The 10,171-nt window shown below is 44.9% G+C and overlaps 1 long non-coding RNA gene across 1 annotated transcript; it reads right to left on the bottom strand.

Moving 5' to 3' along the window:
• Positions 1 to 2,398: 2,398 nt before the first annotated feature.
• LOC116579973 lies at positions 2,399 to 7,835 on the bottom strand. Its single transcript, XR_004281486.1, has 3 exons — positions 7,313 to 7,835; positions 3,770 to 3,934; positions 2,399 to 2,792 (listed from the first exon to the last, which is right to left on the bottom strand). It is a non-coding gene; the product is annotated as an uncharacterized LOC116579973 (long non-coding RNA).
• Between the last annotated feature and the right edge of the window lie 2,336 nt (positions 7,836 to 10,171).

Below are 10,171 nucleotides of genomic sequence, written 5' to 3'. Positions count from 1 at the left end.
TCTTCCAAAAATCAGAAGGGGAGGGAATTATTTCCAAACTGATTTTACAAGACCAGCAGGACCTGGATACCAAAGCCAGACAGGAGACTAAAAGAAAATTATAGATCAATATCCCTGATGTAATAGATGCAGAAATCCTCAAGAAAACAGCAGCAACTTGAACTCAACAACATATAAAAAGGATCATATACTATGATCAGATGGGATTTTTTTTAAGTTTTATTTATTTAAGTAATCTTTACACCCAATGTGGGGTTCAAACTCATGACCCTGAGATCAAGAGCTGTGTGTCCTTCCAACTAAGCCAGCCAGGTGTCCCCCAGATGGGATTTATTTTTGCCATGCAAAGATGGTTTGACATATGCAAATAAAAAATGTGACACACCACATTAACAAAATGAAGAATAAAAAAAAAATACACACACACACGCAGATTTCTAAGAAACCTTATGGTGGGGATGATGGCTCAACAGAGACACAGGTATCAAGACTGTGTGGAGGTCCTTTCTTGGAAGAGGTAAGAGGACAATTCTAAAAATATCTATTTCAAAGTCTTGCAAAATACCATGCACTGGTTTCCAGAGCCAAGAGAATGAGACCGCCACCCACGGAATACGTTTGTGAAATGTCTTAATTTTCTGTGGCTCTTTCCTATTATGATCATGGGAAATGTATTTGTGGTAGAATTCTCCATAGGGAAAATGCAGGCAGTTCATTGACTCAACACGTTTATTGATCTGCCACCAGTGTGGAATGCTAAGTAAATGACAAAGAGCTTGTTTGCTTTCCAAAAGGCATCGATGGGCCTCTAGTGAAAGGGCCCAGGTGGGATGAAATTGCCTTTCTGGCTGCGATGTTGGGATGTTGGGTGGAGTCAGAGGAAATAAGAGCAATAGGGTAATGTCAGTGCAGAGACAGGTGTGGATGGGTTCAAAGGGTCTTTGGAATTGTTTAGGCGTTGTGTGTGGCTTATCTGAATCCAGTAACAGAAGTCACCAGTAGGAAGTGGGAGCAGACTCAGAAAAATTAGCATTGAAAAAACCGGGGACTGATGTTGTGGCTTAACTTAAAAGGAAATCTGAAGTATGTGAAGGTTATCACAATCTTTGTTGGTTTGCTGTTAGGGCAGCAAACATTTACCAAACCACTAGGATCCTGGCTGCAGGAGTCCTCGTTATCAGAGTTCATCATCTGGGTCTTGCAATTACAAGACTTTGTGGGGGAAATAAAAGCCTGCTATCACAACAATATTTAACTGACCATTGATGTGGTAGTCCCCGCCAAGCGTGTCCCTGCTTACTTCTAGTGTGACTCCTCTCTTGTTACGGAAGCTTCTTCGTAGGCCAGCCTCTTTGCGACCCTCTGATTCAAGGTAAAACTGCAGATCTTACAAAACATGCTTGGTTACAGAAAGTCTTTGTCAGGGTTGGGGAGATAAGTGACAGAATCCCATCCAAATCTCTTGAACAATTGGAATCTGAGACATTAGTTAACTTTGGAAGAAATTAATATCCACAAGGATAATGGCACAATGAGCCTTCAAAAAAGTATAAGGTGAATATTTAAGGAGTTAAGAGACATCGTTGTCTCATTTGGGGACATCGTTGGCACCCTGGAATAATTCTGTAAAAATTAACCTTATGTCTTAGGTTAGAAAAGTCAAATGTGAAATAATTTTGTAGAAAAAATTCTAATCCTTTCACCTTCCTTCCCCACCAACAAACAAACAAACACGCCCCCAAAAACCATCATTTGATTCGTTCTTTGTTTATTCAAAAATGAATCACATATTGCTATTATGATCTAAATTTTATTTTCAAATTTAGCCCTATTTTCAAAATAAACTTTTCCCCCCAATTTTTTTATTGTGGTAAATTACAGATAACAGACAATTTACAGATAATTTTTCATCTTAACCATTTAGAAGTATACAGGTCAGTGACATTTTAAGTACATTCATACTGTTGTGCAACCATCACCCACCTCCCAAAATGAAGGATAAAGTCATATGATCATCTTTGGGACGCCTGGGTGGCTCAGTGGGTTAAGCCACTGTCTTCGGCTCAGGTCATGATCCCAGGGTCCTGGGATCGAGCCCCAAATCAGGCTCTCTGCTCAGCAGGGAGCCTGCTTCCTCCTCTCTCTCTCTGCCTGCCTCTCTGCCTGCTTGTCATCTCTCTCTGTCAAATAAATAAATAAAATCTTTTAAAAAAAAAAAAGCCATATGATCATCTCAATAGTAAAAGAAAAGGCATCTGACAAAATGCAATGCTTTCATGGTTAAAAAAAAACAAAAAACCCTCTCAACATATTAGGTATCAAGGGCCTCTACATAATGAAGGCCGTGCACGGCAGGCCCAGGGATAACGCCACACCCAATAGTGAAAGGCTGAAAGCTTCGAAGATCGAGAGCATGGCAAGGAGGCCCACTCCTGCCACTTTTATTCAACACAGAACTGGAAGTCTGAGCCAGAGCAATTAGGCAAGAAAAAGAAATAAAGGGTGTCCAAACCGGAAAGGAATAAGTACAATGGAATATAAGTAAAAAGGAATAAGTAAAATGAATATAAGTACAACGAATATAGATGCCAGGACCTTGTCTACAGAAAACCCTTCTGCATTTCTACCAAGGCAACTTACCACTACACGTCGATCTCGTGCACTGCAAGCTCTCTGTAGTTGACCCGTCAACCACTGCAGGTCTACGAACTCAGTACGGAATACACTGAACACAGAACACACGTGCCGACGGACTGTTTATGTTATCTGTGAGGCTTCTCGACAACAGCAGGCTGTTAGCAGTGAAGTTTTGGGGGAGTCAATATTATATGTGAATTTTTGACCACATAGGGGGTTGGTGTCTCACCCCTGTGTTGTTCAAGGGTCAACTGTGGTTACATTCTGAGTTCCATAAGGCCAGTCTTCAGCATTTTATTTTATTTTATTTTAAAGATTTTATTTACTTATTTGACAGAGACAGAGATCACAAGTAGGCAGAGAGGCAGGCAGACAGAGGGGGAGAGACAGGCTCCCCACCGAGCAGAGAGCCCTATGCGGGGCTCAATCCCAGGACCCCAAGATCATGACCTGAGCTAAAGGCAGAGGCTTTAACCCACTGAGCCACCCAGGTGCCCCAGTCTTCAGCATTTTAAAAGCAAGAGGCAACGAAAGAGGTGGAGCCACAGGGGGAAAGAGAGCATCCTGCAACAGAAATCTGTTTAAAATAATCTCTTTTGATAAGGTGATTCTCTTCAATTTATTTATTCTGTCCTTGCAGTGTTATTTTCACAAAGTGGTCCCGAACATATTCCGAGAATGTAGGAACTGCTGCTATGTCCGGTTTCAGAGAGAAACTTGTCATTCTGCTTAGCTTGCTTTCTTTCATATCTTATTGCTTTGGCAGTAATGATGAAAAAAAAATTCTGTGTTCTTAAGTACCATAAATGTTTTCGGGGAAAAATTTCCACATGATGAACTACAAAGCCCACGTTTCTGTGGGTATTCACATCTGAACCAATATATTGAGGCCTGCTTCATTTAATGTGCAAATGGGGAGGCTGGCTGGCATGGCTGGCAGAGCATGCAACTCCTGAGCTCGGGGCAGTGAGTCTGAGCTCCACGCTGGGTGGAGATTACTTAAAAAAATAAAATCTTGAAAAAATTCAGCCCAAGATAACTTAAATAAATTATTATTTAAGTAAAATAAGTAAATAAATGCACGCACACACACACACACAAATAGGGCCATGAGTCAGCCGACTAAACTGACCTGGGGGCTGAGGACAGACGTCTGTGGTCCTAGGTCAGTGGCGCAGAGACACCGGATGGAGAGGTGAAGGCGACCCCCTGCCTATAGGCCCCAGCAGAGACTGCCCTTGCCAGCTTCATTCACCCTGAAGTAGCACCCATTGAGGAGGCATTCTGCGGAACAAATCTGAGAGAAGCCGTGAAAGGAAATATATATACGGGTTCTTTTCTATTGTCTCACAATCCAGGAATCAGAATCTGTGTTCTGCAAAGGCTGATACAGATTAATGCAGATTCTTAATCAGTCACCAGCACCAGCAACTGGGCGGGAGAGCTAGAAACCCTCTTCTCCAGAAATAAGCCTGGTGAGGTTAAATAGTGTTTTTTCCTTCACGCAAATGAGCCCCAAAGGGGCACAGGGTGTCCCTCCATCCCCTGCACAGTAGATGGCGCCCAAGTCAAACGCTTCGTAGACACCAGCCCGCCTCTGAAGATTCCTCCAAGGGAATTGTTCTGTCTTGCCTTTCCCCTGTTTGCCCTTATCTTGGCACCGATCTCAGAGCTGTCTGTAATTTCTCTCAGCCTTTTCCCCTCTTGTCAGCCTTTTGAGTAGAGATCTTTGCAAAACAGGGTTACCATGGATTACATACTAGATAGGCTCTTGGTGGAATGAAAATATTTTCTTTGAGAAGCCCTGCCAGAGCCACCCCACGCTAAATGCTATTATTGCAGTTATTATCTTGCTAACCGTCAGGAGATTCCACAAGAAATTGCCGCCTCTGTGCCTTTCCCTCTTTGCTCACAACATGTTAACAAGGGGCTGTTGGTTAAAATTAAGCTAAATCCAGGGGTGCCTGGGTGGCTCAGTGGGTTAAAGCCTCTGTCTTCGACTCGACTTGGGTCATGATCCCAGGGTCCTGGGATTGAACCCCATGTAGCGTCGGGCTCTCTTCTCATAAGGGAGCCTGTTTCCCTTCCTCTCTGCCTGCCTTCTCTGCCTACTTGTGATCTCTGTCAAATAAATAAATAAAATCTTTAAAAAAAATTTAAGCTAAACCCAGATAAGTTCTTCCAAAGTTGCCCCAAGAACCATTGCAAAAGGTGTGTGTCTGTCACAAAATGAAATCTGTCCCGCAAAAAAAGACTGACTTTTTGCTAAAGGTCTTTGCAGTAGCTTACTTAATTCAGACATTCAAAGAGCTATCCAATATTTCCCACCAAAGAGCTCCAAGTGATCAGGCCACACACTACTGCCTTCATTTGGGTGTTCCTAATCTAGCCACAATTCTACCTACTATGCCAACGAGTGTTAAATATGGCACTGTAGGGGCACCTGGGTGGTCCAGTCAGTTAAGCATCTGACTTGGGCTCAAGTCATGATCCTGGGATCCTAGAATCAAACTCTGAGCCCCGGGAGTCCTAGCTGGATTGGAATCCACGATCAGCGGGGAGTCTGCTTCTCCCTCCGCCCTCCCCTGCTCACTCACACCCTCTCTCTTTCTCTCAAATAAATAAATAAAATCTTTTTTAAAAAAATTATGCCACTGTATGCTCTTCCTTCTCAATTCTCATTCATTCAAGCAGAACTTATCTCAAGGTCTCCAGTATCTCTAAGACCAGGAGTCCTGAGGCACAGTCTGATAGACTGACAGACATTAAGAATGACTGTGTCGTTCTTAATTCCATCACCACACCTGCCAGTTTCACAATCTATGGCATTCTGGAGATCCGTTTCAGTCAAGGTCTCTCCAGGAAAGCAGGAATCACTTTGAGATTTTACGACAGAGGAATTTAACACAGAGACCTGGCTAAGCAGGGGAAGGGGGAGCTGAGCATCAAGCAGGGCACAGTGGCCCAGCTCAGCTGCAGAGGGTAGCCGTGCCCATCCTTCACTGGAAAGAAAAGGAAAGAGGTGGCGCTCTCAGAGCCCAGGGACGGAGTTGCCAGTGAAAACTGCAGTCGGTGGGTCTGAAGGGTGGGCTAAGGCTGGGGAGGGGGAGATGCAGCTGCTGTCACAGGTGCCGGCCATGGCCAAGGGGCAGGGTATGTGCAACAGGCTTGAGCAATGGCAACCTGAGCCCCAAGTGACCACTGAGCCAACGCACAGAGGCTCATTAAGCCACAGACCCTAGCTGACCAGTTACAACCAGGTACAATCCCTAAGATTACCGAAAAATTCCATACGTCCCCAAACCCCCTCGCTCTGCCCTGTAACTGTAGCCCCTCGCCACCACCACATGGTGGCACAATCTCTCCTCTGCTCTCCTGCCTGCGGTTCCCGTGCGGTGTATAGGGCACACTCCTGTCGCCTTGCCTCAGAGGAACTCTTTCTCCACTGACTTCCGGCCCCCACCCTCTTGGGACACCCCACAATACCCTGGTCTCTCTTCTCCTCTTCCAATCTCTGGCCCATGTCCCCCCATCCCACCCTCTCCAAAGTCAGCTGACCCTGGAGACTGGGAAATGGTCTGCAGGCATCAGCCCCACTAAGTATAGAGCAGAGAACGGGAGAGAGGATGGCTGAGCCCCGGTTCCTCCCACCCACCCCACCCTACTCTACCTCAGTTCATGGATCAGGTGTCCTATGGTGTGCATAATACATCAAAGTACTTATTCAGGGTGCCGTTGGGATCTGTACCTTGGTAGCTGGCTCCAGTGGAGGAAGACTCCAGCTGTCACGGGGCTTCCTATTCCAGTCTACTCCCCAAGGCGTGGGGTTCTGTCTTTGTTCTCAATGCTGCTTGGAACTACAGAGCTGTCTCGACGCCCAAGCTGAAGCTTAGCCACCAGCTGGCAGAGCCCCTTTCCTTTACCGCTGCTTACTGCAAGGTGGACAGGCTCTGCTTCCCCAGAGAACCCCTGAAGTCATTTGGCTGCTCGCAGGCAATTCTACAATCTGCAGTATTGCTCACTCTTTGATCCGAAAGGTAAGGCCGGGGAAATCCTGTTCTTTGAGGAGGGCCATCCGCTTCACCCAATCTACCTATTCCAATGCTAATCTCTTCCAGAAACACCCTCTTCCAGACACACCAGGAATAATGTTTAAGCAGACCCTGGCGTTCCTGGACCCAGTCAGGTTGATGTAAAGATAACCATCCCAGGGGCACCTGGGTGGCTCAGTGGGTTAAAGCCTCTGCCTTCGGCCCAGGCCACTATCCCAGAGTCCTAGGATCGAGCCCTGCATCGGGCTCTCTGCTCAGCGGAGAGCCTGCTTCCCGCCCCCCGCCCTCTCTCTGCCTGCCTCTCTGCCTACTTGTGATCTCTGTCTGTTAAACAAATAAATAAATAAATAATCTTTAAAAAAAAAAAAAAAACGATAACCATCCCACCAGCCAAAGAATCTAAGTAATGAAATTGACTTAACAGGCATAATTAAACTTACCTGGTGATAGAAAAGTGCGTAACTTGACAGGAAGAAACCTGAATGCCAAACACCTAAATAGCGATTGCGCCTAACACCAACATCACAAGCGCTTTGACATGATGCACAGGGAAGGACACACCAAAAATTCAGAATCTCAGTCCCCACACTAAGAGGCACTCTATGAAAGAACAGATGACTTACCTACTCTTCAAAATGTCGGAGTCCCAGGAGACAGGAAAGTCCGAGATGCTGACAGTCTGGAAGAGACCAAGGACACGTAATAAGGAAGTGCAGCATTTTGAATCCTGGGACAAAAAAAAAAAGAATACAAGCAGAAAACCCCATAAAATGTGGGTAAGGCTTAGAGTTTATTTAATCATATTACGCCAGTGTTAACTTCCCAGTTCTGATCAGTATACCATGGTTATGTAAGAGGATCAATTAGGGGAGGTACAAGGGTGAAGGGTGTGTGGAAACTGTTTTTGAAACTCAAAGTCTAAATTTATTTCAAAATTATTTTTTAAAAATATGGAGCGCTTCCTGAATATGTGCTCATGCTCCCATCCTCACGTGTAGGGGCCATAGGTGCTGCCAAAGCAGGCACTCAGGATATATTTGTTTTAAAAAGGCTTACACTCAAGTGGTCCCCACGTTTGCATGTGAGGTGACCAACAGGAAAGGGCTGCAGGAGAACATCAAGGTATGGTTTCTGCCTTAGGCTTTGCTGAGGAACGTAGGCTTTTTTTTTTTTTTTTTTAAGACTTTACTTACTCATTTGAGAGATAGAGAATGAGCAGGGAGAGAGGCAGAGGGAGAGGGAGAAGCAGGCTCCCCACTGAGCCAGGAGCCTGTCATGGGGCTCGATCTTGGATCCCAGGACCCCAGGACTCCAAAACCATGACCTGAGCCGAAGGGGGACATTTAACCATCTAAGCCACCCAGGCGCCCCAAAAGACTACAGCCTTGAAAGCTTCTGGAAGCCACTTCTGAATGTGGCCTATGCTGTAGTCTACACAGCAGTCCAGTCTACACTGCAAACTGATAAAAAGAAACCCTTCCTGATGAAAGCTTCTAGACCACTGTGTTCTGCTTGATCCGAAGCCTGTCCCTTACAGTGTTCTCTCTCAATCCAGGTGAATAATGTTCCTGTACCAATATCCTTTTTAATGACCCAATCATTTTTTAGGCAGAGTTTTTTTTTAAGTCTTGTTACACTTTTGGTTCTTTACCTAATTGTAAAGGGGAATCGGTTTTTGTATTTATAAATACTTTTAGATTAGGGACTTGTTAGTGTTTGGAAGAGTTTCTTCAGGAATTGGGACTTGGCAAACTTAAATGCTTCCTTTCCCCCATTTGAAAATTACAGCTTTGATTTATACTTCATTAAATATTAATGTGGTTGGGTTGGATTTGCTTTATATTGCATTTACCCCCAGATAACTATATTTATACCTATGTATTCAGCTTTCTTTGTTTCTCTCTCTTTTTTTTTTTAGATTTTAATTAATTAATTAAAGAGCGCAAGCCTTGGAGGGGGTGGGAGGGAGAGGGAGAGAGAGAATCTTTCAAGCGGGCTCTATGCTGAGCATGGAGGTCAAGTCAGGGCTCAATCTCACGACCCTGAGATCATGACCTGAGCCAAAACTAAGAGGTGGAAACTCAACATTGACTGAGCCACCCAGGTGCCCCCTCTCTGGTTGCTGGGGTTTTTTTGTTTTGTTTTGTTTTTTAAAGACACACAGGAACTCATGGCCCTAAGATCAAGACTGTAAAGAGCCAGACCTTTAACCCAGGTACCCCTTGAATTTATTTTTGAACATCTAATGACACTTTGATATTCTACAACCCATCACCATCCCACCCCATGATAAACTGGGCTCAATTCTCAGCTTCAAGGATTGCTTACCGTTAGACAGTCTGACTGCAAGTTTCTTTCTTTCTTTTTTTTTTTTTTTTAAGATTTTATTTTTAAGAAATCTCTACACCCAATGTGAGGCTCAAACTCACAACCCCGAGATCAAGAGCCGCACACTTCACACCTGACTGAGCCAGCCGGGCACCCCTGACTATAGGTTTCTTAATTCACACAACTGAAAAGGGGCTTGGCATGGAGTCCTAAGGCAAGAAGACAGGCAGGGAACTGGCCTCCCATCCTAACTTCCTGAAGGCTCGCAGCATCTTGTAGAGTCCAAAACAATTCTGTGAGACAGCAGGAATGTGTGAGATTAGAGTAATAATAAGACGAACCATACTGTGGAAATAAAATGAACTGTCCATCCCCCACCTCCAGCACCCTGGTCTAGGTATGATGTAGAAAAGAACATTAGGGTCCAAAGCTGATGGCCAAGAAAGAATTCCAGAAAAGTCTTTGGTGCAAAAAGGTGGCTTTATTAAAGCACGGGGACAGGATCCGTGGGCTGAATGAGCTGTACTGGGGACATGAGGAGTGGCCCATGATATTCTTTCGAGTTGGGAGGGGGTTAGGGATAGTGTAAGTCTCTAAGGAATTTTGGAAGCAAGGTTTCCAGGACCTTGAGGGGGCTAGCTATTGTTGGGAAAACAGTAAATGGTAGTAATGGTAGTAAGTGACTACCATCTAATTAAACCTTCGTCATGAGACCCTTCAGATGTGTATCAGTGGGCTGTGTACCTGGGGGATGGTTACCAACACGTATCTTGGGGATTCTGAGATAAATGAAGTTTCCTAAGGAATTTTTTTTAAAGATTCTATTTATTTATTTGACAGACAGATCACAAGCAGGCAGAGAGAGAGAGAGAGGAGGAAGCAGGCTCCCCACTGAGCAGAGACCCCCCATGCGGGGCTGTATCCCAGGACCCTGGGATCATGACCAGAGCTGAAGGCAGACGCTTTAACCCACTGAGCCACCCAGGCGCCCCTCAAAAGGAATTTTTATTCATTAAAGAAGACCTACAGGATTGGGGGTGGCGGGGGAGGGTCAGGCTAGGATTGCCTTTTGCCCTTAGCAAAGTATTAACATCCGGTAGTTGAGTCCCTAGAAGAATGTTACTCTTCCTGTTTCAAGGACTTATCAATGGGCG

The sequence above is a fragment of the Mustela erminea genome, chromosome 19, assembly GCF_009829155.1.
Source record: "Mustela erminea isolate mMusErm1 chromosome 19, mMusErm1.Pri, whole genome shotgun sequence".
Taxonomy (NCBI): domain Eukaryota; kingdom Metazoa; phylum Chordata; class Mammalia; order Carnivora; family Mustelidae; genus Mustela; species Mustela erminea.
This window is presented reverse-complemented; position numbering and strand designations above follow the sequence as displayed.